Raw genomic sequence first — 22,051 nt, forward strand, 5'->3', positions numbered from 1 at the left:
TACCAAACACTCCTACTCAACTCCTCCATTCGTTGTTTTTTACCACATTGCGTTGTCGTATCATCTCGTTGGAAATCATTGATCATCGATTACAGGCGTCCATTCTCGACGAAAACTAAACCAGTCGACTACCTACACAATGTGCAATAAACCCATTAAGCATAAAGCCTCTAGCCGACCATTCATTACAGATACTGTCATCGATGACGACAATGTTAGATTGAGGGTTTTCAAACCACCATAGCCACTACATGTGGTGGCAAGGTTGTAGAACTCGTTATTCGGTACTCGTTCGGACGACCGTTGAGTAGCGAATACTCGGATTTGGTAATTCATGTAGAAATATTTTTAGGGAAATTATATATGTCAAAATCATAAGTTTATTGTAATGTATAACAAATTTAGATACATGTGAATACACAAAAACTAAAATACACACGATGATCTAACTTCATGAATAATTACTGAAATTATATATATATATATATATATATATATATATATATATATATATATATATATATATATATATATTAACAAGGTTGGAGACGACCCGATAGTGGTTTGTTGTGACTGAGTGATGGTGGTGATGTTTTTCAAAATATGTTATCTTTCAAATATTTAAAATAAATTAGGAAATGTGGGGTGGGTGAGGTTTTTTGGTATTTTTATTTAAAACTATAAAAAAAGAAATTAAAAAAAATGTTGGGTCAAAATATGGTTTATACTTTGCTTTTCTGGGCAATTGTATTTTTCTATAATATTTTTGGAGTTTACGGTCATGTTTACGGTTGAGTTTACGGCCGTAAACCCATTTACGGCCCATGTTATCCGGCCCATATTCTCCAACTATAAATATAGGTGTTAGGGTGAGGAGTAGAGATAGATGAACATGAAGAGAGTTTACGGCTAGAGAGAGAGAAGAACTATTGTGTGTTAGTGTGTGTGAATCTCTTGTATCCGGATCATCATTCTATTCATTAATACATTAAGATTCATCATTATTCTTCTTCTCCTTCTCTTCTATTTGATCTGACATCATCCTTTTGATTGGGATTCCGCACCATCAAACGGAACTGATTGATACACATGCAGATTAGGGACTTATAATTGGTATCAGAGCCTGGTTGTATCAGTCAAAAGGATTTATTGTTTCATCCAAAAATCGAAGATTCTGTGTTCTCGGTCCAAGCTTATGGCCGTAAACACTGAGTTCACAGCCGCAAACCAGTCGAATTCATCAACCGTGAAGTCTAGATTCTTGGGCCGTAAACCCCATTTTGGAGCATTATTTGATCTTATTTTTGAAATATTTTTTGCGTTTTTGGATAGATCTCGCAAAAATAAAGGGGTTTTGTTCTTTGTGTTTTTCATAAAAAAAGGTTTCTGATCGAGTTTTGGAGCTTCAAAGTCGAAAAATCGATATTTTCACGTAATCGTTGAAGGTTTTTCGGCCGGAGCTTACTGCCGGAAACTGTTCACGGCCGGCGGCAGAGTTCGTGTTTGCGGCTAGGGTTTCGGAGTTTGCGGCTCGGTTGGAAGTATACGGCTCGGATTGTCTGCGGCTCAGCTCGGTGATCGACTCAGCGACTGGTCTCCTCAGCAGCAACGCGCTTCAAATAAAAAGGACGTGAAGTTGGGGGTGGCGAGGATCGAACCCGCGACCTCTAGATCATTGACACAACCGCTTAGCCAACTCGACCAACTGTGACTTTGTTCCTTCCCTCCCAAATATTAAACTTAAACACTTCCAGCCGCACCCTAATCTCGAAATTTGACACTTTTAACCCCAAAAATCAATTTCTTTCCTTTTTAAATATCTTTTTCAACCAAAAAATTTAATTTTTAATTTTTGACATTTTATTTAAAATTTGACCTTTGACTTTAAATTTTGACTTTCTCGTTTGACTTTTAAATTTTCAAATTTATTTTTTTTGGTTTTACTTTTAAGTTTGTCTTTTCAAGTTTGACTTTTGAGTTTAACTTTTTAAATTTGACTTTTTCAAGGTTGACTTTTTCATGTTTGATTTTTAAGTTTGATTTTAAAAAAAAGATGACTTTTAAATTTTATTTTAGCTTCTAGTTGTGTTTTTAATTGATTTTAAGGTCTACGAGGGAGTTGAAAACATGAAAGAGAGTCGTCAGGATATGTTAAGACAAAATTTCAACATTTTCGATTATATCCCTGGAGAAACCCTCGAAACTCAATTGCAGAGATTTACTACACTCACTACTGAGATGAATATAGCCGGGATCTTCTTGTCCAAATCAGAGATAAACAAAAAGCTGCTAAATTCACTTCCGAAATCGTGGGATATGAACGTAGCTGTCATCAAGAAGACAAAAGATCTCAATCGTCTTAGTATTGCTGAAGTAATTGAAGAGCTTGACGCTTTAAAGAGTTCTGTAAACCTTTCGGTCAATGAAGTGTCATGTTCTCATTCATGTGAAGTTTCATGTTCTCAATCATGTGAAGATACGATTAAGTTTCTTCGAGAACAAATTGATGTATTTAAAAGAGAAGTTGAGGACCTGAGATATGAAGGATATCAACTCAGGAAAGGACAAAAACCCCTGAAGGCTGAGTTAGAAGCAAAAACCAAGGACTTTAGGAAACTTCAGGAAGACTATAGTAACAAATGTGAAAACTATGATTATGTAGTCAAACAAAATGTTGAGCTAGTGGCTGAAGTTGAATCTTTGAAAGGAAATTAAGTTTGAAACTGCCAAACTTGATGTTAGAAAATATGATTTCTCAAGTGAGGTGGTTGCAAATATGATAGACCAAAGCATGCAGTTTAAAAGGAATCAAAATAAGGGTCTAGGGTATGATAGTGTACCTCCTCCTTATAATCATAACTACACATCCATCCCTATAACAAAGAAAGAAATTGACAGGGAGGCACATCTTCAATATGGAAAACGAGTTGGATTTGTGTCAGGAGGTGTTATTAATATTGAAGATACTAATGATGCTACTTCTTGTGCAGGCAAAGTAACAGAAGATGAGAACAAGGAGAAAACCATTGAACAATCCAACATCTCCTTGAACTTTGAATCTGTTGCTTCAAACTCAACTGCTTCTGATCAACCTGTCGTTGGTAAATATAGGCCACCAATTCCAACGCAACAGAGTTCTTGTGGCAAGTGTGCATGTGGGAACAACAAGAGACAAGGCAAGGATACACCACCAGGGGCAGGAAGAAACAACTTCACAGTGAAGAAAAAGACATGTTTTCACTGTGGAACGCCTGGACACATTGCCAGAAATTGTCCTAATCGCACATACATTCCCTATTACGCACAAGGCTGGCAGAACGCGTCAAGAGGGAGACACTCCAAAAGATACCCCTCGAGATCACGATCAGACATTGACGACTGGAATGCCAAGAAGGCCAAGAATTCAACTCCCAAGGCCAAGCATCCAACCCACAAGGCAAAGAATCTGAATCCCAAGGGCAAGAAGGGAATGCGGGCCAAGAAGCCCAATCCAAGAGATGCTCCTGTGAAGCCAAGACCGGTTAGGTCAAAGTTATCTCGGCAGCCGGCTTCAAGTTCCAAATCAAGTGCCGAGCCACCCATCAGATCAAAAAAGAAATGGGTTAAACCCAACTACAAATGGGTTCCGAAGGCTCAATCTGCCAAAATCAACTAACGGTTCTAATATTTCTATGTCTTCTGTTTGTGATAAACATGATATGTCATGGGAGAGAGTATCGTGCGTTGATGACAAAGGTCGACCCAGTTTCAAAATGGACTGGGTTCCAAAGACCAAATGATCCCGCTCTGTGTCAGAGCAGCTATGGAGGCATATCATCAGACTTCGGTTTGTTGGTAGTGGCTGCTCCTGGCATATGATTGGGGACATCTCTCAACTGTACAACATTCAGACTTTTGCTTGAGAGTATGTGTCCTTTTGCGGGAAAGGAAGAGATCACAAATGGGGTTAGTGCTTAATGATATGAAGAATTTTCGGATCTGTTCTGAGATTATGCTTGCTGTTCTCAGACCTTCTGAATGCAGATTCAATCGGTGAATTACGGTTTGCGTTTTCTTCTCTATACTCCTGTGTATTTCTTAAGCTGATTCGCTTTAAAGACTAATTTTTGTTTTAGGATAGTTTAAATTTGCGCATTAAATTTCGTTTCTCTCCTATGCACAAATTTAGGGGGGGAAATAAAAACAAAAAAAAATTAAAAAAAAGTTTCAAAAATCCAAAAACATTAGAAAATCAGAAAATAAAAATATGGTGTTACCGGAATGTGCTTGCAGGAGATGTTTTGGGAAGTGATATTATCAAGTGATAACAGGCAACCTGAGTCTGCATAACGTACCCAAAGTTGAAGGGTCTATGCTCTGGTTTGATGCGTCGGTAGGCACGAAAAATTTTAAATGGACATGACTAGGCAGAATTGAACTTAGGAAATTTATAGACTTGACAAATCTTGACCTAGTTAGATCCATTCAGCCTGACAATACGACGCTCGGATAGGTTGAGCAGGGAGATATATGTGGGAATCTACTCGTCACATTAAATGAACCCGTACTTGGAACCGTGGTTTAACTTTTCCTCGATGTGCAGATTCTGTCCTTAATTCCGGTTGGATGGGGCGACTGGTAAATTTCGATAAAGTAGGTCTGTAGAATACCATTTTCTTTCTTTCCGTCTGTTAGTCATATGTTGTCTCCTTTGCGTGATTTCCAATCCGACCTAGTACACAACATATGCAACTCTATTTCTCTGTAGGCTATATATATGTGTGAAATACTTCTTATCTGTTAGCCATATGCTGTCTCCTTTGCGCGACTTCTAATTCGACCTGGTACACAGCATATGCAACCTTCTACTTCTTAACCCCTCTGAAGTAGTTAGCAATAGAATTCTGAATCTCTTCTCTCTCTGAATGGTTGTCTGCTCACCCGGTGTAAGGAGTACTCTGGAAGTTCTTGATGGCTAGGGCATATCAGGAAGCGGGAAACATGTTCCAGTACACTTAAAATTGAACTCATACAGATTGTCTATAGATCTCGCTGCTCAATTTAGGTGGACAACAATATCCCTAGTCGTCGTCAGATGAATGGACCTTAAGATATAGTGTCTAAGAAATTAGGATCAGATATAAATTTTAGGATTATAAGTTCATCATGTCTTGTAATAAATAGTATGTCCTAAATCTGTCACAAATTTTCGTGTTTAAGTGGACCACAATACCGACGATCGACCAGACAAAGATATGAATATGAAAGGTACCGACAAGTGGAATAAGGCTGTCCAACAACTTTGATCCCAAATCACTCTTAAAGTTAGCTATTATTTTTGTTTTTGTTAAATTTGTTCATAGTTTCTTCTAATTTAAATATTAGGGGAGAATTAAAAATTAAAAATAATGAAAATAAAAAAATCAGAAAAATTCAAAAATCAAAAAAAAAAATCAGAAAAATTAAAAATCCAAAAATAGTGTTATGTCTGTTTTATTTCTTGTTCAGAAAAATCAAAAATCCAAAAATATTTTTGTTTCTGTTTTAATTTGTGTGCTAAGTTTTCTTTTAGTTTTGTTTTGTCTTGAAAAGTGATTTCGGGTATAGATGAGACTCATGGAGTTTGTGTTGAAGATTTCTGAGCCAAATGCTTCGTCCGTGAGCATCGAAGAATTCTCATTCGAAGGAGCAAGAAATGAAGATCATTCTTTCAACATTCAATCCTTCAACCCCAGAAGCAAGGTGAAGCAGAAATTGAAGATTATGTGACGGATTGCATTGAAGCCTCCTCAATCAGTCTGCTGCTATCATTGTACCTGCTGAAGTGATCCAGAAGATTTGTTCTCTCTGATGTTCTCTCTGAAGATTCTCAAGCTGAAAGCGTTATCTTTCAAGAATCAGTACGTCAAGCCTCCTCACCCAATGTGCGATTAATGCCAAATTCTGAAGAAATGGCCAATTGCTCAAGATGAAGTCAATTATTGAAGATTCATATGTTCATCTTGATGCTGTGAAGAAATCAAAGGTTAAAGCTGAAGCCAAGCTCCCATTGAAGATTGACAAGAAGAGCCAGCTACTTTTAGGGGGAGCTTGTTGGGTCATTAAGAAAAGAAAGCTATAAACCAAGGGGGAGATTATTGGGTCAAAATATGGTTTATATTTGCTTTTCTGTGCAATTGTATTTTTCTGTAATATTTTTGGAGTTTACGGTCATGTTTACGGTTGAGTTTACGGCCGTAAACCCATTTACGGCCCATGTTATCCGGCCCATATTCTCCAACTATAAATATAGGTGTTAGGGCGAGGAGTAGAGATAGATGAACACGAAGAGAGTTTACGGCCAGAGAGAGAGAAGAACTATTGTGTGTTAGTGTGTGTGAATCTCTTGTATCCGGATCATCATTCTATTCATTAAAACATTAAGATTCATCATTATTCTTCTTCTCCTTCTCTTCTATTTGATCTGACATCATCCATTTGATTGAGATTCCGCACCATCAAACGGAACTGATTGATACACAAGCAGATTAGAGACTTATAAAAAAATAAAAAGAATTAAAAAAATATTATTTATTATAAATAAAAATAATAAATTTAAATTAATAATCCAAAAAAAAGAATTAACATAATGAAAAAAAATTTTAAAAATTAATAAAATGAAATTAGATATCCTATAAAGTAACACTTACTAATAGATAAATATTATATGTTAAAAAAGAATATTTGTTAACATATAATAATTCAATAAAAAGAAATTAATGCAATAAAGAAGAAAATAAAAAAATTATTTAAAAAATTAATAATAAAAATGTAATATTTATTAATTTATAAATATAATATATTAAAAATAATATTTATTAATACATAATAATCCAATAAAAAGAATTAACGCAATAAAAAAATTTTAAAAAATTAATTAAATGAAATTAATGATCCAATAATTAACACTTACTAATAGATAAATATTATATATTAAAAATAATATTTATTAATATATAATAATCCAATAAAAAAATAATGCAATAAAGAAGAAATTAAAAAAAAAAACCATTTAAAAAATGAATAATAAAAAAGTAGTATTTATTCTTACATAAATATAATATATTAAAAATAATATTTATTAATATATATATATACATATATATATATATATATATATATATATATATATATATATATATATATATATATATATATACACTAGTCGTTTACCCGCGCCAGGCGCCGGGTGCAGATATTTTATTCAAAAATTAAATTGTAGAGACGATTAATTGTTTTGCACAAATAGTTTACTACATATAAACAATTATCAGTATAATTAAAATAATAATATATAAATGTACACTCTTGATTACAAACCCAATTATGTCAAACTGTGCAAATGTTAAAATAATAATATATAAATGTACACTCTTGATTACAGACCCGATTAAATATTTGTTTTTTTAGTATAATTATGATTTATTTTGTTTTTTTGTCACAACAGACATGTAACAGATAAATTGACACTTAGGTAACAGATAAATCGACACTTAGGTAGCCAATATATAATTCACAGGAGCTCGATCCACTCCAAATTTCCCATCTTTTTCTACCTTTTCACTTTCTCACACCTTTGACTTTGACTCTGACTCATTAACAACCCCTAAAATCCCCCTTTGTCTCAAACTCTCCCAAGAAAGAACTACTTTCCGTTTCATCTTATGCCCCCACACAACACTATCCTTATCCCACCTTTTTACCTCATTAAGCAACATACTTTCATTCTCTTTCACATCATCTTTCATTCTTGGAACAAAAAATTCTGGTTTTGCCCCTGCCACCGCCATTCTTGGAACACCCAACACGTTCACAAACGAATAAGGAACATTATGTCTTTTTTCCCATTTGAAGATGAAAAAGCAGACAAGAAAACATCTTTAACATTTCTCATGTGGGTCCCCGTTTAACTTTGACTTTGACTACTCAAGGTTCTACTACCTTTTGAAAGTCCAACCACTACATGATCAGTTTTGGGCCTTAAAGATTCCACCTTTTTGTCTTCTAACATTCCGGGAATTGAAGAGAATGAAAACTGACCTTTGATGGAGATGGAGGGTAGGATCTTGGGGGGTGGGGTGAAATTCTTTTTGGAGGGAGTTGACTTTTTTCGGGAGGTCAACGACTGCCCCTTCGACCCATCTGACCACTGCGATCCGTGAAGTGCAATTTGGGTCGTATTCGATTCGTTCAACTACACATACTGATGAAGTGTTGTGTTTTAGGTCAATTGTTCTTTGTGACCGTTCCCCCCCCCCCCCCCCCCTCTATGGAAAATTGTGATACGACCCTTTGAATTTCTACCTGCTGACTTGTCTTTACCTGTAACGAATTGCCTAAGTGGCCTTTCAGAGCTCACATTTTGAGCATCTGTAGGAATATGATAAATTCAGTAAAATTGGTTTTTTTGGATAAATCATAGATGAATTTCAGATAACAATAGAATCAGTAATGTTCAAATCCTAAGCACCACATCTCTACAATCAAATTAAGAAAGCTGGAAATGACATCTCTCTGGTACTGATTATCCATCTTGAATTGAAAATATGCAGCTTTAAATACCAATTTCTTTTTACTTTATCAGCATATGATTCATTCTTTCAATATATTTTCATTTTTACATGTACAAATAAGTGTTTACTGAAATGTACATGAACACAACTCTTTTTATTTAAAAGAGTATACCAGGGTCTAGGAATGCCAAAGAAAGTTTCGCTTCTAATGTCAAAAAGGTTGTTTCTTATTGTAAAATTGAAGTTAGGGTTCAACAAGAAGAGCAACAAGCAAACAAATTCAAAAAGTCATCTGTTTCATCAGCAATTCATAAAACACGTGTTTTCCACATTACTATAACCAAATTAACACTCTGAGAGAACCAATATCCCAACAAAGCTGAAACCTCAAAAACAGAACTTTGCCTTGGGTGACTACCGATACCCTTAAGAATTTTGACCTTATACAGACGTGGGTCTTGAGGCTAGAGACACACAGACGACACTCGATCATGTAATAATTTGAAAGAGCTAGGTTTGACATCAAAACTGGAACAAAGAATCTCTATTTGCATATTAATTCCGACATCAAATTCAATCTTATTGATCCCCTTTTTTAGATTCATTTCTCTTGAACATGACAATTTCAACTTCGAATTTGCATTTAAAAAAAAAACTTATGACTGATAGAGGGCTTGGATCTCATCTGAAAGCTGCTAATCCTCGAAGTAATCTCAAGCGAGTGGTGCGAGTGTAGAGGACAGAGGAGATAAATAGAGAGCGTAGTGGCTTCCTGACACCGAAAAAGTGTTGCGAGAGCATAGTAGGTGGCGGCGACGACAATCAGATACAGATACAGTGAGTGGTGCGAGGTTGGAGAGTGGGTGGTGATTCACTACCGATGGTGATGACTGATGACGACGATGAGTTAGGTGGATGAGGTGCGATGTCGGCTTTTCAAAATAGGGTTTTTGCTATTTGTTTGAGGGAAAATGCGAATGTAGAGGACGGAGGAGAAAAATAGTATGTTTACTTTTTTGATTCAATTTATGAAATGTCAATGTTAATGCCATTAATTTGTCAAATGAAAATGTGAATATTTAATGCAATTAATTTGTAAAACGGAAATGTGATAGGAGTATTAAAAGGTATGAATAAATTGATTGTATATTATGCAGTAGGTGCAGTACCTCTTAAATTTCAAGAAATGGGCAATATCCTTAATAATATAGTAAAGATATATATATATATATATATATATATATATATATATATATATATATATATATATATATATATATATATATATATAAATCCAACAAGAAATAATACAATATAAAAAAGTTTAAAAAAATAATTAAAACAATTAATATACAATAATTCAATAAAAGGAAAAAGAAAAACTGTATAATTGGTCCTTGTAGTTTGGTAAAAAGATAAAACTACAGATATGGTCCCATGGGTAAATCCGTCATTTGCCAAAAGTTAACAGCCATGCTGTTAAACTTAACGATATAGGGACCAAAACCACAACAAAAGCACCAAATAGGGACGTTTTTTTTGCTAATAAACGTTTTTTTTAACCTTACCCAAAGAAATTGACAAACCATAGGGAGCATTTTTGCAATTTTGTTTACAAAAATTATATTGTTACCTTTAAAAACAAGACAAAACTGCAAAAATGGTCCCTGTGGTATGTAATTTTTTTGGGGTTTTAGTCCAAACCATGACTTTTTTTGGATTGGTGGTCCTTTTGAGGTATTTTGGTTGTGGTTTTGGTCCCTTGCTAAACTGAAATGACTAATATGCCCTCCTGATATTTTTTTTCAATCTTTTTTTTTCTATTTAATTTAATGTTTTATTAAATTAAAATCTCTCTCTCTCTCTCTCTCTCTCTCTTATCGACAGGCCAAGAGGCTGCCACAACCTCCTCACCCCACTTGATCCTCCATCACTGATCACCCCCAACAATCACCTCTTTGTTGCTACCTGTGTTCGAGCTCACACAACCATCGACGAAGCTAGAATAGTTGAGAGAAGACACGCCGAAAAACTAGCCGTCCTCCCCCGCTATCGGCATTTCAATGCCGAACACACATGACAGTGAGAACAAGACAGGAGGGCCTACATCTAAATCTAAATTCGTCGTCAAAAAGCCACCACCGAAGGCTCCATGTCTGGTAGGTAATTCAGTTTGGGTTTAAAGTCCGCCGACGTCTCAATTAACCCATTTCGTTTAACATGTCACCCATCTAGAAACGATTTCAGGTGGGTGATTCAATTTGGGTTTGAGCACCCCTTGATTCGATCTCAGCACGTTTTTCCGATGAGGGATCTGAGCACACTATGTATCAGTAGATCGTTTTTCTGACGAAGGAGATGCATGTAGAGATAGTTCTGAAAGCTTTAAAGATTAAGAGGTGTAGAAGAGTTTTTTGAGGAAGAAGATGAAGAGGAATCTGGTTCTAACAAAATTCAAGGGAAAATCTCCGACAAAATTCTTGTAGTTTTACTAACCCTATTAATCTGGAGTCGGAGAAATACCAGAGAAAAGACGAGAAGAAGCATTGCTCTTAAAGATCTGGTGGGAATTTTTATTGTATGTACTTGAGCTTTAAAGATTTTGGTTTTTTGTTGCAGATGTTTATGTTCATGTGTTAGGTTTGTCTAGTGCACACCATGTGTTCACTAAAATGGTTGACCAAGGAATCAAACCCAATGTAGTTACATACACACAATTGATTCTTGCAGTAAGCTTTTGAGTTTTTGGGAAGGATGATTGGAGAAGATGAAGAGGGTGATTGTTTATTGTGTGTACGAGAGAGAGAGAGAGAGAGAGAGAGAGAGAGAGAGATAGACTTTTATTTTTTGAATTAGTTAAATAAATAAATAAGAATTTAGATTTAAAAAAATGAAAGAAATGAAAAATAAATAACCCAAGGGTATTACAGTCATTACACTATTCATAGGGACCAAAAACGCAATGAAACTAGATCAAAAGGACTACGAAGCCAAAAAAGTTGAGATTTGGACTAAAACTCCAAAAAATGCGTACCATTGGGACTATTTTTGCAATTTTGTCTAAAAACAAAAACAATGATTAATGTTTTAAATAATTACAATGATAAAAATTTAAATCGTAAGGAAATAAACTTTTTCAAATTAATTAATCGTAACAACTATAAATATCATTAAACCATATATTATATTTATTTTTATTCATTAGTAACCTGCAGCTAGAGACCTTTAAAACAATTGAGATTATATAATTTTAAAAAATGTATACATTATCATATAATTCAAAACAAACAATATTTATACCAACTTATTATAAGATTTATAATATAAGAGCTAACAACAACGTCATTGGTATATTTAAAAAAACATATATTTGTAAATGTTTCAAATATATTGTTTTATTATGCACAACGTGCGGGTATTCGCTTAGTATATTATAAATGAAATATTTTTTACTTTTACCACATGCCTTTGAAACCCCCAAACTCTTCATATTTGATTCTAATATATATATATATATATATATATATATATATATATATATATATATATATATATATATATATATATATATATATACACACACACACATGTGTTAAATGTGAAATATTAATATTCAATCATTATTTTTTTTAAATAGCTTAAAATATTAAAAAACGAAATTAATGTCAAATTAACTAAAAAAATCCAAACTAATTTTTCATAATAATTGATTTTTTCTTTCAAATATGGTTTTTAAATCTTAACCATTAACAATAATAATTGTTAAAAATTACATAACCTTATAAATTACATTACATTACCTTGTAAAAAATAAAATAAGTAATTTATAAATTAGTTAATCATAACGTTAAAAGTAACATAAATCGATAATTATTTTTAGTTTTATTCGTACATCAGCTGTGAGAAACGGTCATTAAAATATATGAATTTAATAGGTGTTAAAACATGGTTCAAATCATTACAATTTTACATAACAAATTAGTGTAAGGAACTATTATTTCTAGGTTAGTAGTAATAACATAATTACTATTCAGCCCAGCGTGATATTCGCCTTGTTCTTAATATAAATTTAACATTCCGAACATGTTTTTCGTGTTTCGAGATGTTCTTCGTTTTGCGGACTAACTATTTTTAAATTTTAATAAGTAACTTAAATAAATAGAAGTAAACTCACCCATAAATCCTCCAACTCATCAGAATCATATGACATATCTTCTTTGTCCACTTAGTCTGAAATATGATGTTATTCCGGTATGTATTCCAAAATAGCTTTCGTAATGGTTTGTATATGGAACCCAATCGGAATGTGCCGGACTGGATATAGGCCGGAATGGACTCTAGAACGTTCTATTTCGAATAAGATTGTTATTTTTCAATAAAAATGCAGAAGAAGTTATTTAAAAAAAAACAAAACAAAAATGGTTAGATTATTCAATTTCCATATTAATTAACAAGCTTTTCTGAAAGAGAAATTCAAAAAATTATTTTAAAAAAACCATATAAAAATGATAAAATTGTTCAATTTTCCTATTAATTAACAAGCTTTTTGAAAATGCTCGATTTTCAAATATATATATATATATATATATATATAAAATACTTTTAAATACTCTTGTCTTTTGTTATCTTTCGTCAAAAAATTTCTAGGATCAGATGCCCTTTAGCATTACCCTTTCCACAAGTTAATTTAGTGTCGGGGGGTCCACTTTCATTATGATGATAGCCATGGTGCTAAAACTACATAAATTTGATGAACATTTTAGACATGACTCTATGTCTAATATGGCCCACAACAATCAATTCCATTTTTATCAGATACATAGGCTGGGAGGCATGCGTTGCTTCCTATTGCTGCCACAATCTTCGTTAAACGCCATTTCTTTGTATTTTTTTTTATCTAAAAACGTTGGTGTGGGCCACACCCCATACAGACGTTTTTAGATAAAAAAAACAAAGAAACGACGTTAAACGAAGGTGGTGGCGACAATGGGAAGCAACAACATGTGTATAACGCCAAAAAACGGTGAAGAGGAACGGTGTTTGTGTATTATAATTCCCAAAAACCCCATAGGGGGTTGCCCATGCCCAACACCCTAAAGGAGGACGGAGAACAACAAAATAATATGAAGTGATAAGATATTTTAACCCCTAAAACGAAAGATAGAATAACGACATTCAAAATTTGATTATGTTTTTACCACGTTGTTACTCAAAAGCATATATAAGTTATATTTACAGTTTAATTTAAACGAATTGATTTGTGAGCATCTTATCAATTTATACAATCAGTTCGACCTACTGATTAATTTTCCTAAGGATAAATATACACAGAACCCGATAATATTGAAATAGATTAACATAACAATAAATACAAGGATAATGTACATATATGAGAATGTTAATATACTAAGAGCTAGTTATCACAATATTCGTCTCGCTAAAGCTACAAGGTGTTTGGAAGTGCTTTTCAAAATGACGTATTAAATTATTGACTTTTCAAAAAGTCAGTAAGTTAAAAAAATGTTTGGTAAACACCAACTTTTTGATGGGTTTTAGCCATAAGAACTTTCCTATGTACGCATGCAAAACCCTAATGCTTGGATCTAGGCTTTCTAATTAAACATGCTTTGAATCCAAGACTTCTAATGGATAATTAGGTTAAATAACAACATTGAAACAGATCTAGAACCATACCTTTGAATTCCTTGTTGATCTTGTTGTCTTTGAGCTTCTAGAGTCACAATTGTCACTCCTCTAATGGCTTACAAACACCAATATCAAGAAAGATGACTTAGGAGAGAGGAGAGGGGAGGAAATCGGCCAGGGCTCTCTTATTTTAGGTTAGGTGTCGATTTCCCTTGCCCATGGGATCTATTTATACTTATAGACTCCTTAAGGGTTACAATCTAAACCCTAATTGGATAATCTTCTCTTAAGGCTATCAAAATCCTTTCCTTAGATAAGTCATGGACGATTTTGAAGCTATTCTAGCTTCTAGAATCCGTCCACTATATATCTATAAGGATTTATAGTCTAAAGCTTAACTATCAAACAATTGACAGTTTATACCCCTTTATTTAATTAACCTCTTTAAGTCACCAAATTAATTCAAATTAATTCTATGACTTATATTAATCAAATAACAATATATTATTCTTTATATTATTCCCATAATATATTAATAATATTTACTCTCTCTTGATAAATCATCCTGTCAAGTTGCTATGGTGAAGGCAACCCAAAAGGACCATGCACAACCGGGTCAAGTACTTGCCTAATATAGTTGCAGCCTTAGACACTATTCCAACAGTCTCCCACTTGGATAAGTCTAGTAACTATATGCACAAGTATAATTTGGTTTGCAATCGTAGCTCTCAAAGACGCTGTCAAACTCTGATCTAATCAATCTTGTCCTTCAGATAAGGGATCGTACAGTCCTCTGTTAGATATCATGCTGACAATCCTATGGAATGGTTAGTCAAGCATTTAGGTTTCTCGATCTCTGATTTATTCGACATAGAACTTAATCGAACACATCAATTCAGTTCTGACCGGGCCCGACACATAAGTCAAATCAAATCATCGAGCGGCTGAGATATCACTTTTACCTTCTTAGATAAAAGTTACAGATAAACTTCGACTTATATGCATTTACATATTCAATAATCAACTATACACAACAATGCGTTTTATAACACCGAGTTACTGATGCGTTTTCGCATTATCAATGTACAATCAATTAACAAATAACAAACCATATATCTAGGTTTTAAGACTATATGATATTATCGTCTTGCGATCACCTTTTATATCATATTCCATAAGGTGATTCCAACAAGCACGGGTTTGTTCTAATGCTCAAAACTAGTTCATAAGCACTCATGAACGTTTCAGCAACCCTTTGCTATGTCTAAAACCATTTAGACAATCTACACACCAATTCATGACAATCTTCATTCATATCTACTTCCAACATATGAACGATTGTGGATAATTTGAACAATTCGATTATTCTTAATAAACTCAATTATTCTGGAAGTCAAAACATGCAAAATGAAACAATAGTTAAACAATTAACATAAGACAGTAACATTACTCATAAATAAAACTCCTTTATTTAATCATCAAATGTTAATTACATTTTACCTATTACACGTTTCTAATACTATCTAATCTATGCTAATATCATCCTTCAGCCCAATACTCCTAGCATGCTGCAAGTGTTTAACCCTACTCAGTCCCTTCATAAGCGGATCTGCTGGGTTATCTTCTGATGATATCCTCTTCACTACGAGTTGTCCTTCTTCTACACGATGTCTAATGAAATGGTATTTTCTGTCGATATGTCTCGATCTACCATGATCCCTCGGTTCCTTGGTCAAGGCAACCGCTCCTTTGTTATCACAGAAAATCTCCATAGGCTCCTTTATGGCGGGTACAACTCCAAGATCACCGATGAAGTTCTTTAGCCATATTGCCTCCTTCGACGCTTCGCTCGCTGCAATGTACTCTGATTCACACGTTGAATCAGCTACGGTCTCCTGTTTGGAACTCTTCCAAGTCACTGCTCCTCCATTTAGGGTAAAGACCCAGCCCGACTACGAACGGTAGTTGTCCCTGTCGGTCTGAAAACTGGCGTCACTATACCCTCGCACCTTTAAGTCATCACTCCCTCCGAGGACTAAGAACCATTCCTTCGTTCTCCGAAGGTACTTAAGGATATTCTTCACCGCAATCCAATGTGCTCTGCCAGGATTCCCCTGATATCTGCTAACCATGCTCAAAGCAAAGGCTACATCAAGGCGAGTACAAGTCATAGCGTACATGATTGAGCCAATTGCGGAAGCGTATGGTACTCGGCTCATTTCTGCTATCTCAGCTTCGGTACTCGGACTTTGAGTCTTACTCAACTTGGCGTTATTTTGTGTCAGTAATTCTCCCTTCTTAGAGTTTTCCATACTAAAACGTTTTAGTACCTTCTCCAAGTAAGTGTTCTGACTAAGTCCAATTAGTCTCTTACTTCTTTCTCTTACTATCCTTATTCCCAAAATGTAAGAAGCCTCTCCGAGGTCCTTCATAGCGAAGCACTTCCCGAGCCAGGACTTAACCTCCTGCAGAGTCGGGATGTCATTTCCTATGAGTAATATGTCATCGACATATAGAACGAGGAAGCTTACTATACTCCCACTGGCTTTGACATATACACATGATTCGTCTTCGCTTCGTACAAATCCAAACTCTTTGACTTTCTCATCGAAGCAAAGATTCCATCTACGAGACGCTTGCTTAAGTCCATAAATGGACTTCTCAAGCTTACACACTCTATTCGGATGCTTCGGATCTACAAACCCCTCTGGCTGAGCCATGTAAACATCCTCAACCAATTTTCCGTTAAGAAAGGAGGTCTTGACATCCATTTGCCAAATCTCATAATCATGAAATGCGGCAATCGCTGGCATCACTCTAATAGATTTTATCTTCGCAACTGGTGAGAAGGTCTCATCATAGTCAACTCCGGGAGTTTGAGTAAAGCCCTTCGCAACCAATCGTGCTTTATATGTGTGTACTTTTCCATCCACGTCGGTCTTCTTCTTGAAGATCCATTTGCACCCAACGGTCTTACGTCCGGGCACATAATCAACCAAATTCCAAACTTGGTTATCATACATGGATTGGATCTCGCTATCCATTGCCTCTTTCCACTTTGCAGACTCCGGGCCTGCCATGGCATCCTTATAGCTATTAGGTTCATCAAGATTTATTAGTGTACCATCACTAATATATGTGTCCCCTTCGGTAGTAATATGAAAACCATAAAACTGGGGTAGAACTCTAACTCTATCGGAACGTCTAAGAGGTAAGGATTCGTCAATCGGTTCAACCGGAGTTTCCTCCTCGGGTTGAGTGCCAGCGGTAGAGGTTCCTTCATATATCGACTCTTGAATCTCTTCAAGCTCGATTTGCCTCCCACTGTCTCCTTGGCTTATGAGTTCTCGCTCTCGGAAAACTCCTCTCATCGCAATGAAGACAACATTATCCTTCGGTCTATAGAAGAGATATCCAAAGGATGTCTGCGGGTAGCCGATGAAAATACATCGCTCACTTCGAGGTTCAAGCTTGTCGTGAGTATCTCGTCTTACGAAAGCCTCGCAACCCCAAACCTTGATATGTGCCAACGAGGGAGCTTTCCCTGTCCACATCTCGTGAGGTGTTTTGGCAACCTTCTTGGTAGGGACTCGGTTAAGGATATGGGCGGCAGTCTCTAAGGCATACCCCCAAAAAGAGATAGTTAGTGAAGCGCGACTCATCATAGAGCGAACCATATCCAATAAGGTTCGATTACGCCTTTCTGCCACACCATTCAACTGCGGTGTCCTAGGAGGCGTCAATTGCGAAACTATTCCACACTCCGTGAGATAATCGTGGAATTCAAGACTTAGGTACTCTCCTCCTCGATCTGATCGAAGCATCTTGATTTTCCTGCCCAATTGATTCTCCACTTCATTCTTGAACTCTTTGAACTTTTCAAAGGTTTCTGACTTTTGCTTGATTAAATAGATATACCCATATCTACTATAATCATCGGTAAAGGTCACATAGAAGTGGTTTCCATCCTTCGTGGTTGATCTAAACGGTCCACATACATCGGTATGTATTAGGTCCAATAGACCTTCACCCCTTTCACATGTACTCGTGAAGGGTGATTTAGTCATCTTTCCAAGTAAACAAGACTCTCATGTGTCATCTTCCCTAAGGTCGAAAGACTCCAACACTCCATCCTTTTGGAGTTGGGCTATGCGTTTCTTGTTGACGTGTCCAAGACGACAATGCCATAAGGATGCTTTATCCATACTAGTGGAAGAATCTATATTCAAAACATCATTTCCTAAGTTATCAACAATCATAACAGTTTCATATATTCCATTACACGGTATAGCTTCAAAGTAAAAGACACCATTTAGATAAGCCAAAATAGAACCATTCTCATTATTAAAAGAAAATCTAAATCCTTGTCTATATAAACCATGAAATGAAATGATGTTTCTAGCCATATCTGGCGAATAGCAACAATTGTTCAAATCTAAACACAAATTATTCCTAAGCACTAAAGAATACACTCCAATCTTGGTCACAGGCGACGATCTTCTGTTCCCCATGATTAGATTGATTCTTCCTTGCTCCACATCCCTACTTCTTCTTAGTCCCTGCACATTAGAACAAATGTGATAACCACAACTGGTATCAAGAACCCAAGAAATAGCATGATTAGAATTGTTAGATTTAATTGTGTATATACCTGCGAAAGATGGCTTGATCTTTCCTTCTTTGATTGCTTGCAGGTACTCTGGGCAGCTTCTCTTCTAATGTCCTATCTTGTGGCAGTGGTGGCACTCTGCCTCCTTTGGGTTAGGACATGGCTTAGCGGGATCAACTTTGGTCCCACTAGAAGAGGCACCATCTCGGGCTTTGACCTTGCGATAGTTCTTCGATGAAGCCTTCCTCTTCTTTCACTTTCCTTGACCAATAGCCAAGACAGGAGCAGCAGGCGGATTGGGAGTTGGCGCAACAGACTTGTCTTTGAAGTTGCTCTCAGCAACCCTCAAGAGACCTTGGAGTTTGCTTAGGGTGACCTCTTCTTTATTCATGTGGTAGGTCATCCTAAATTGGTTGTACATCGGAGGCAAAGAGTGAAGCACCATGTCGATCGCCAAGTCTTCCCCAAAGTCAACATTTAACTTACAAAGGCGGTCAACATACCTTTGCATCTTTTGCAAGTGCACGGTAAGAGATTCTCCATGACCCATCTTAGCGGAAATCATGTTGGTGAAAATCTCATAACGCTCTTGTTTCACGTTTTGGTGGTACCTCTCCAATAAGTCTTGGTGCATCTCGTACGGGTACATGTCCTCGTAGGACTTTTGGAATTCGGAGTTCATGATGCAATGTACCTTCATTGCATCTCGCTCATGAGTCTCAAAAGCGGTGATTTCGGCTGGAGTAGCGATTTCGGGGTTGATTTTCTCGAGCTTCTCATCAAGGAAATACTCCTTATCCTCATAGTGAGCAATGGTGCGAATGTATCTTATCCATTCGCTAAAGTTCGTCCCATCGAAAGTGACCTTTTGACAAAGGCTCATCAATGTGAAGAACTAGCAGCAGCGTTGTTTGCGTTCGACATCTACAAATAGAAAGGACAAAAATAGATTAGAATATGAATCCCTAATTATCACCCAATAAGAAAAATTAGGGTTAGGATCCAACAACAATATTTACATATTAGAAAAGGGATGCCGTAATCTAACATGCAAATAATATGAAGGTAAGTGAATGATGATTCACTAATTCTCCACCATAAAAACATAACTTTAAGTCCTAAATGTATTGAGAATTCCTAGGTTCGGATGAGATTCATTGAAACTATTCAATGGCATGTTTAAATCTCGATATGCCCCTCTTGTTTGTGACTGGGATACCGAGGATCACAAAGCGAGTGTGAATTACCATGCAAATTCACATGGTGCCTTCATTGTAATGATCACCTATTCGATGTGCCGGTAAACCACACACGCTCCATCGAACTATGATAAACAATGAATCACCCTTTGCCACCTTTGCTTAGAACCAATTAGTGTGCTGGTAAACCACACACGCTCCACTAACTTCTTAGCAAGGGTGCAAAGTGTAATTTCATGGGATTGCATCAATTCACTTTTCCTAAAGTAACTAAGATTGGGAAATTTTATAAAATTGTGTAGTTACTTTGTATCACTTATTATACTTTTAATGAGAGGATGAGGTTGCCCTATCCTACCCGTTCGGCTAACGACCCTCCACCAATCAAGCAAGCGGTGGGTGTGAGTGTACACCCATTAAGCTCCATTTTATAGGCTGCAACCTTATACCCACCTTATAGATCGGCTTCGTGAATGAGGCCTACTAACGGTAAGACTAGCATTTAGTTATACATATATATATTATTCTAGTAATATCATATTAGTATAGGGTTGTATTTTAAACCTTTTAAAATCTAGGGTTTGAAATTTAAGTTGTCTAAATTAAAGCTTTTAATCACAAATATAAATTTCAAAACTTGAGGGCAAGTTTTAAATATTTAAAACATAGAGGATCAAATAACAAATAATTCCAATTAACAATTAATATCCTAATTATCTATATTTGATTTTATTCAAGATTTCTTTGAAAGATAATTACCAAAATAATTAAAATAATTAATTAATTATCATATAAGTAAATCAAATATTTTAACTAGATCAATATAATAGCCATATATATCAAAAAATCGGATTTAGATTGATCTATTATGATTAAGGTAAGTTTCCATAAGATAACTATGAAAAAATCCCGAATCTGGCCATTCCTGACGCCTGGACTCGCCGAGTGCACAAAGGGACTCGCCGAGTCAGGCCTACTCGCCGAGTCCACTTTGGAACTCGCCGAGTCCATCACTCAAAAACCAAAAAATCGAATTTTGCAGGTTTGTTTCAGTTAATTAAGCAACAATTTAAAGAAAACCAAGCAAGGCTCTGATACCACTGATGGGTTTTAGTCATAAGAACTTTCCTATGTGCGCATGCAAAACCCTAATGCTTGGATCTAGGCTTTCTAATTAAACATGCTTTGAATCCAAGACTTCTAATGGCTAATTAGGTTAAATAACAACATTGAAACAGATCTAGAACCATACCTTTGAATTCCTTGTTGATCTTGTTGTCTTTGAGCTTCTAGAGTCACAATTGTCACTCCTCTAATAGCTTACAAACACCAATAGCAAGAAAGATGACTTAGGAGAGAGGAGAGGGGAGAAAATCGGCCAGGGCTCTCTTATTTTAGGTTAGGTGCCGATTTCCCTTGCCCATGGGATCTATTTATACTTGTAGACTCCTTAAGGGTTACAATCTAAACCCTAATTGGATAATCTTCTCTTAAGGCTATCAAAATCCTTTCCTTAGATAAGTCATGGACGATTTTGAAGCTATCCTAGCTTCTAGAATCCGTCCACTATATATCTATAAGGATTTATAGTCTAAAGCTTAACTATCAAACAGTTGACAGTTTATACCCCTTTATTTAATTAACCTCTTTAAGTCACCAAATTAATTCCAATTAATTCTATGACTTATATTAATCAAATAACAATATATTATTCTTTATATTATTCCCATAATATATTAATAATATTTACTCTCTCTTGATAAATCATCCTGTCAAGTTGCTATGGTGAAGGCAACCCAAAAGGACCATGCACAACCGGGTCAAGTACTTGCCTAATATAGTTGCAGCCTTAGACACTATTCCAACACTTTTTAGTGTAAAAAATGACTTTCAAAAAGCCTAGAATTCATAGTTTTTCCAAAAAGTCAATAAGTTGATTGAAAAACATTCTCAAACACCCCTACAAAGCCTCGTCATTTTGACCGGGAGGAGGATGGATGTTGAAAATGAATTTGAAGTATGAGAAAGAGTTGGCAAAGGAGACCTTTCATGAAAATATGCATATT

The 22,051-nt window shown here is 35.5% G+C and overlaps 1 pseudogene; it reads right to left on the reverse strand.

The window, feature by feature from the left end:
* Nucleotides 1-7,424: 7,424 nt before the first annotated feature.
* Nucleotides 7,425-11,877, reverse strand: LOC111894182 (60S ribosomal protein L2, mitochondrial-like; annotated as a pseudogene).
* Nucleotides 11,878-22,051: the final 10,174 nt, after the last annotated feature.

The sequence above is a fragment of the Lactuca sativa genome, chromosome 6 (genome assembly GCF_002870075.4).
Source record: "Lactuca sativa cultivar Salinas chromosome 6, Lsat_Salinas_v11, whole genome shotgun sequence".
NCBI lineage: Eukaryota > Viridiplantae > Streptophyta > Magnoliopsida > Asterales > Asteraceae > Lactuca > Lactuca sativa.